This window comes from Macaca thibetana, chromosome 14 (genome assembly GCF_024542745.1).
Source record: "Macaca thibetana thibetana isolate TM-01 chromosome 14, ASM2454274v1, whole genome shotgun sequence".
NCBI lineage: Eukaryota > Metazoa > Chordata > Mammalia > Primates > Cercopithecidae > Macaca > Macaca thibetana.
The window spans coordinates 97,262,246-97,270,250 of record NC_065591.1 but is presented as its reverse complement, the minus strand read 5'-3'; positions in this window follow the sequence as shown (position 1 = coordinate 97,270,250).

Below are 8,005 nucleotides of genomic sequence, written 5' to 3'. Positions count from 1 at the left end.
TAGTGTCATAAATGTAATTTCACAAATATAAGCATTAAAGTAAAAATATTAGGACAAAAAGAGAAATTATGCAAATAAAAGAAATATACCATTAAGATGATATAAAATTTATAAACATATGAATCAAGCAATGCAGCAAAAACTGACAGAATTATGAAAAATTAATAATTTCACAATCATGAGATATTTTAAAGTACTCTTCTCAAAAACTGACATATTAAGACAGCCAAAGTATATTAAGTATAGATGAATTCAACACTGTAATGAAATACTAAGTTGTCATTAATGGGACATTTCAAGTATCCAATTGATTCATCTTAAAGAGAAGACAAACCATTGAAAAGGAAATATGCCAAATGGTCAAATAGAGATAAAACACAATGAAAATAACAAGAAAAAAAGGTATAAATACGATGAATAGAACAGACAAAAATTAGCGATGAACATGAGTAGAAATGGTTATCTAAGCTAAAATAAGTATTCTGAAAAGATTAATAGCCAAACAACACTGGTGATGATGAAAAAATAGGCACAAATGAACTTAAAAGGAAAAGGGGAAAGGGATAACTTTCTGCAAAGTAATAAATTGTCAAATTGGCTCAAATAGAAGTAGAAAACCTAATAAGTTCACAAACCGTAATATTCATCATTTTAAAGTGTATGGTTCAGTGGGTTTTAGTATATTCACAAATTGTGTAACCACAGTTATAAATTTCAGAATATTTTCATCAATCCAGAAGAAACCCATTACCCATTCACAGTTATTTCTGATTCCCATGTCCCACAGCTTCTGGCATCCATCGATCTGTTGTTTCTTTTGACAGTTTTGTCTATTGCGGACATTTTATATAAATAGATCATAAACTAAGTGGCCTCTTGTGTCTGGTTTATTTCATTTAGCATAAGATTTTCGAGGCTCATTCATGTTGTGGCATATTTCGGTGCTTCATTTCTTACTATTGCTGAGTAACAATCCATTGTATGCATGTAGTAATTTAAAAATCCAGCTCGCCATAGGTGCCACGTGCCTGTAGTCCCAGCTACATGGGAAGCTGAGGCAGGAGGATTGCTTAAGCCCAGAAGTTCTGGGCTGAAGTGCACTCTGCCGATTGGGTGTCTGCACTAAGTTTGGCATCAATATGTTGACCTCTCAGGAACAGAGGATCACCAGATTGACCTAAGGAAGAATAAACTGGCCCAGGATGGAAATGGAGTAGGCCAAAACTCCTGTGATAATCAGTCTGGCATCATGTCTGTGAACAGCCACTGCATTCCAGCCTGAGCAACATAGCCATATGCTGTCTCTAAAAACAAAAATAAAAATAAGTTCATTCATGCATTAGGGACACTTCGTTTCTATCTATTGGCTATTGTGGACAATTTGATAATGCTCATAAGTGTTCAATGATCTGAGTCCCTGTTTTCAATTTTTAAAGTAAATACCTATAAGTTGATCATACATTAATTTTATAGTTATCATTTTGAGGAACCACCAAATTGTTTCACAGCAGCTGTGCTACCAGCAATGTATGAGGTTTCCAATTTCTCCATTACCTTGACAACACTTCTTAATTTCTATTTTTTGATATCCTAGTAGGTATGAAGTGGTATGTCATTGTGGTTTTAATTTGCATTTTCCTAATGGCTAATAATGTCAAGTATTTTTATGGGATTTTTTTGACATTAGTGTATCATCTTTGGAGAAATGTATATTCAAGTTTTTTGATGATTTTTTAATTGAGTTGCCTTTTTTGTTGAGTTTTATGAGCTCTTAATATGTTCTGAATATTGAACCTTTAACAGGCAAATAATTTGCAAATATATTCTATCATTCTGCAGTCTTTTGACTTTTTTGATGGTCTTTAATACTCAGAAGTTTGTAATTTGAATGAAGTCTTATTTATTTATTTATTTTCATGCTTTGGTGTCCTATTTGAGAATTCATTGTTAAATTAGAGGTTAATTTACTAAATCTGGTGTTAAATTATGAACACTTACCACCTATTTTAAGAATTTGATAGCTTTATCTCATATTAGTTTCATTAATCAGCTTTTAGTTAATTTGCGAATATGAAGTGAGGTAGTAATCCATTTTATTTCTTTGCACAATGGAAATCTAGTTGTAATAACACCATGTGTTGAAGACACTGCTTTTTACCCCATTGAATGGACTTGGTGCCCTTGTTGTAAGTAAATTCTCCATAAATGTGTGAATTTAACTCTGTGCTGTCCATTTGATTACATTGGTCTATAGGTCTATCATTATACTAGTATTACAGTATTTTGATGACTTTAGCTTTGATGACTAGTGAGCTTTAAAATAGGAAATTATGAATTCACTATGTTGTTATTTTGGCTATTCAGGGATACTGGAGCAAAAGTGACTCTTGTTACACTTTAGCAAGGAGACTGGCAGTATTTTTCCCCTGCCCTAGAGATTTGTGGAACTTTGAACCTGAGGGAGATGATTTAGGGTATCTGCTGAAAAAATTTCTAAGCATTCAAGGAGTGACTTGGTTGCTGTTAAAAGCATTCAATTTTTAAAAGGGAAACAAAGCATAAAAGTTGCAAAAGGAAAATTTGCAGCCTGATGATGAGATAGAAGAGAAAAACCCATTTTCTGAGGAGAAATTAAGCGGGGTGCAGAAATCTGCATAAGTAACAAAGGGCCAAATGTTAATCACCAAGACAATGCAGAAAATGTCTCCAGGGCATGTGCGAGACCTTTGCCACAGCCCCTCCCATCGCAGGCCTGGAGGCCTAGAAGGAAAATACTGGTTTCCTGGCCTCCCTGCTTTGTGTAGCCCGAGGGACTTGATGCCCTGCATCCCTGCTACTCTAGCCATGACTAGAAGTTGCCTAGGTGCAGCTTGAGCTGTGGCTTCAGAGGGTGCAAGCTCCAAAACCTTGGCAGCTTCCATGTGGTGTTGAGCCTGTGGGTGCACAGAAGTCAAGAATTGAGGTTTGGGAACCTCCACTTAGATTTCAGAGGATGTATGGAAATGCCTGATGTCCAAGTAGAAATTTACTGCAGAGGTGGGACCCTCTTGGAGATTCTCTGCTACCGCAGTGCAGAAGGGAAATGTGAAGTTGAAGCTCCCATACAGAGTCTCCACTAGCACACTGCCTACCTAGTGGAGCTGTGAGAAGAGGGCCACCAGACTCCAGACGCCAGAATGGTAGATCCACTGACAGCTTGCACGGTGTGCCTGGAAAAGCCACAGACATTCAACCTCAGCCCAAGAAAACTGCTGGGAGGGAGCCGTACCCTGCAAAGCCGCAAGGCCATGGAGGTTCCCAACATCATGGGAACCCACTTCTTGCATCAGCGTGACCTGGATGTGAGACATGGTGTCAAAGGAGATCATTTTGGAACTTTAAGATTTGACTGACCTGCTGCATTGTGGACTTGCCTGGGGCCTACAGTCCCTGTGTTTTGGCCAATTTCTCCCATTTGGAATGTCTGTATTTACCCAGTGCCTGTACTCCTATTGTATCTAGGAAGTAACTAACTTGCTTCTGATTTTACAGGTTCATAGGTGAAAGGGATTGCCTTACCTCAGATAAGACTTTGGACTGTGAACTTCTGAGTTAATGCTGAAATGAGTTAAGATGTTGGGGAACCGTTAGCAAAGCATGATTTGTTTTTAAGTGTGAGGATATAAGATTTGGAAGGGGCTAGAAGTGAGATGATATGGATTGGCTGTGCCCCACCCAAATTTTGTCTTGAATTGTAGCTCCAATAATTCCCAAGTGTTGTGGAAGAGACCTTGAGGGAGATGCTTGAATCATGGGAGCTGTTCCCCTATACTTTTATTTTGGTAGTGAATAAGTCTCACAAGATCTGATGATTTTAAAAGGGGAAACCCCTTTCACTTGGCTCTCATTCTGTTTTGCCTAGTGCCATGGAATGCATGACCTTGCTCCTCTTCACCTTCTGCCATAATTGCAAGGCCTCCCCAGCCATGTGGAACTGAGAGTCCATTAAACTTTTTCTGTATAAATTAGCCAGTCTCTTGCATGCCATAGCCATGCAAGGTATTTACATCTAGCTGGTACTGTCACTGTTCTTCAATAAATAGGTCATTCCACTATTCCATCAAGCGAGCTGTTTTAGGATGATGGATGACATGGTAACACCAGTGAACTCCATGAGCACAAGCCCATTGTTGCACTTCGTTTGCTGTGAAGTAAGTTACTTCATCGAAGCAATGTTGTGTAGAATACCATGACAGTGGATAAGGTGTTCTATACATCCACCAATGTTAGTTTTCATATGCACGGTTTGCAGAGAAGGCAAATCCATACCCAGAGTCATTTCCAGTAAGTACAAAACACTTTTCCTTCCATGATGAAAATGATTCAATGTAATCAGCCACCAGGTAACTGGCTGATCACCCTGGAGAATGTTGCGATTTTGGAGACTCATTGTTGATCTCAGCTTCTAGCATATTAAGCTCTTCGGAGTGGCTGTAATCAGGGAGGCCTAAGTGAGTGTAAGTCCATGTTGCTGATCCCATGTACACTGTCCATCCCTGCCACCATGACCATTTTGTTCTTGAGTAATTGGGCAATGACAAGAGTGGTTGGAAAAGGAGACTGACTTATAACTACTGAAAGATCATCCTTTTCACTTTATTTTTAAAATCCTTCTCTGCTGAGGTCACCCTTTGGCGAGCATGCACATGAAAAGGGAGGACTTACTTCTGCCATTTTGCTAATTGTTATCTATATGTCTAATAACTTTTGTCCATCTTTTCTCTATTACTGTCTTCTTTTGTGTTTAATTGAATTATTTCTAGTGACACATATTGATTTCCTTTTCATTTCCTTTTGTGTATTTATTAATATATTTTTGTCGTTACTACTTGGATTACAGTTAACATACTAAATTTATAACATCTAGTTCAAATTGATACAAACTTAGCTTGAATAATACACAAGTCTGGTCCTTTACAGCTCCTTCTCAGTCTCTCTTTATATTGTTGTTATAGATATTTTAATGTTGTATGCCCAATAAACTTATAATTTTTATTCATTTGTCTTTTAAATTGTATGGAATATAAAAAGTAAAATTATAAACCAAAAAATAATATTATATTGGCTTTTATATTTGGCTGCATATTTATCATTACTGGAGATATTAGTTCATACAATTTTGAATTACTGCCTATTGTCTTTTTTATTTTGTCCTTAATGAATTCTTTTAGCACTTCTTGTAGGGCAGATCTAGTGGTAATAAACACACTCAACCTTTGGTTTTTGGAAATGTCTTAAATTCTTTCTCATTTTTGATTGAAGGACAGTTTGCCAGACGTAATATTCTTATTTGATAGTTTTCTTTTAGCACTTTATCATTCCACTGACTTTTAACATCCATGATTTCTGAAGAAAAATTGCCTATTGATCATACTCTGGATTTCTTAAATGCGTGATTAGTTACATGTCTTTTGCTGCTTTTGAGATATTATCATTGACTTTTAACAGTTTGATTAAAGTCTGTTTTGGTGTGTGTCTCCTTTAGGGTTTTAAACGTGAAATTAATTGAGCTTTTTGGATTTGTAGATTCATATATTTAATCAAGGTTAAAATATTTACAGCCATTATTCTCAAAATATTATTTCTGCCTTTTGGTTCCTCTTCTTTCACTGGTACTCAATAATGCATATGTTGATCTGCTTGATCATGTCCTACATGTCACTTAAGTTTTGTTCACTTTTATTCATTTTGTTTTCTTCATGCTCTTCAAAGCTAATAATCTGAATTGTAATATTTTCAGGTGTGCTTATTCTTTCACCTTCCTGCTCAAATCTGCTGCTGAGATCCATTAGTACATTTTTTGTACCACTTGTAGTTTTAGCATCAGGTGTTTCATTTGGCCCTTGTAAAAAATTAATTTATATATCTATTGATATTATAATTTTTCATTCATTTATTTTTCTGGTGTTATTTAGTTATTTGTCTATATTTTCCTTTAGCATCTTGTCCTTATTTAAAACCATTTTTTTAAGTCTCAGTCTATTAATTTTCACGTCTGTGTTTTATCAGGGATGAGGTCTGCCAATTCATTTATTTTACTTTAAATGGACCACACTTTGCTGTTTCTCCACATGCCTTGTAAGTATTTGTTAAAAACTGAAGATTTAAATATAATATATATAAATATATATATAAATATATATATATATAAAACTCTAGGTTAGATTCTAATCCTTTCTTAGAATTTTAAAATTTTTGTTTTGTTTTGTTTTTATATTTGAAGTCTGTAGTTTTTTTATTTATTTAGTGAATTTCCTAAACTTCATTTTTCTTTTTGCGAAGATTATGTTATTTGTTGAATGTGGTTACTGAGGTCTCTATTTTTTAGATTGTGTTTTTCTAGCATTTGAACAGAGATTACCTTGAGTTCCAAAGACTAAAAAACAAGACACAAAGAAGGAAACATCTCTGCTAGTCTTTGAAGATTGGCACAGTGCCAGGACACTTATTCAATGCTTAGCCAGAATTGTTAGGAGACTAGGGATCAACCAGAGGTTAAAGCGGAGGGTCTCCTCAGAATTTTTTCTTAGCATGCTTCTTGCTTTGGACATACACAAGTTCTTCTAATTTTTTTCATATACATAGATGCTTTTGAATGTTCTAATTTCCTGAAGATCTTCCCAGCATTTGCTTTCAGGTTCTTAGAGGGTCTAATGTATATGTCAACCATAAACTTTTGCTCCAGATATCTTGGGTAGTCAGTTTGACATGCAGAGTTTGAAAACAAGGCCAACCCCATCTCTGGTCTGAGTTCTGAGTTAGGCAAAAAATGACAAGCAACGTAAACATTCCACACACATTTATCGTAGGGATGAATTCCCATTGTCTTTTGTCATCTGCACACCTACCAACATATAAAATAATATGGCATCGTCAATATCTTTGTGCACCAAAATTGCTTATTTTTCTCAAGCTTTTAAGCAAAAATCTGTAGATGGGGAGAGTAAACATAGAGAGAGAAAAGGAGAAAATTCACACACTTTTTTTTCTATTTAGTATTTTAGGATAAAATGAGGACAAATATGATTCTTTTCTCATTATGAAAGAAAAAAACGCTTTCTCCATTAATATGCGTAAACATGACAAAATGAATACAAAGAATAATCAAATGGATTGCTATTGTTCTCAAGAAAAGATACCAGGAATTACATCAAGAGAAATAAGTGTTTCAATTGATTCCCCACAGACCATCAAACAGCTGTCTAATAGTTTCTGTTTATTCATTGACGATATGTGTCAACAGTAACAAGAAGAAGTCCAAGCATGGTCAGTCTTCCTGATCCCTTAACAGCAAAAAAAAAAGCCATTGACTAGATGAATAAGAATGTATACTGAATATTTTCTGCCTAGGGCCTTTCCCCAACAGGCAGAGGATAATGTAAGCAAACATTATCTCTACTTACAGCATGGCACAGATGAAAGTTTGTAAACTATCATGACAGTCTTTATTCAAAGTGAATCCAGCACTTCCACTACTGGGTATCTGCCTAGAGGAAAAAAACTCATTATATGAAAAAGGCACTTGCACACACATGTTTATAGCAGAACAATTCACTATTGCAAAAGTATAGAACCAGCCTAAATGCCCATCAACCAACAAGTGGATAAAGAATATGTATGTATTATTTATACACACACACACACCATAGACTACCACTCAGCTATAAAAAGAAATGAAATAATAGCACCCCCAGCAACCCAGATGGAGTTGGAGACCATTATTCTAAGTGAAGTAACACAAGAATGGAAAACCAAACACCATATACTTTCAGTTACAAGTGGGAGCTAATCTATAAGGATGCAAAGGCATAAGAATAATATAATGGTTGTTGGGGACTTGGGGGAAGAGTGGGAGGCAGTTGAGGGATGAAAGACTACACATTGGGGACAGTGTACACTGCTTGGTTACAGGTGCACCAAAATCTCAGAAATCACCACTAAAGAATTAATCCATGCAACCAAAACC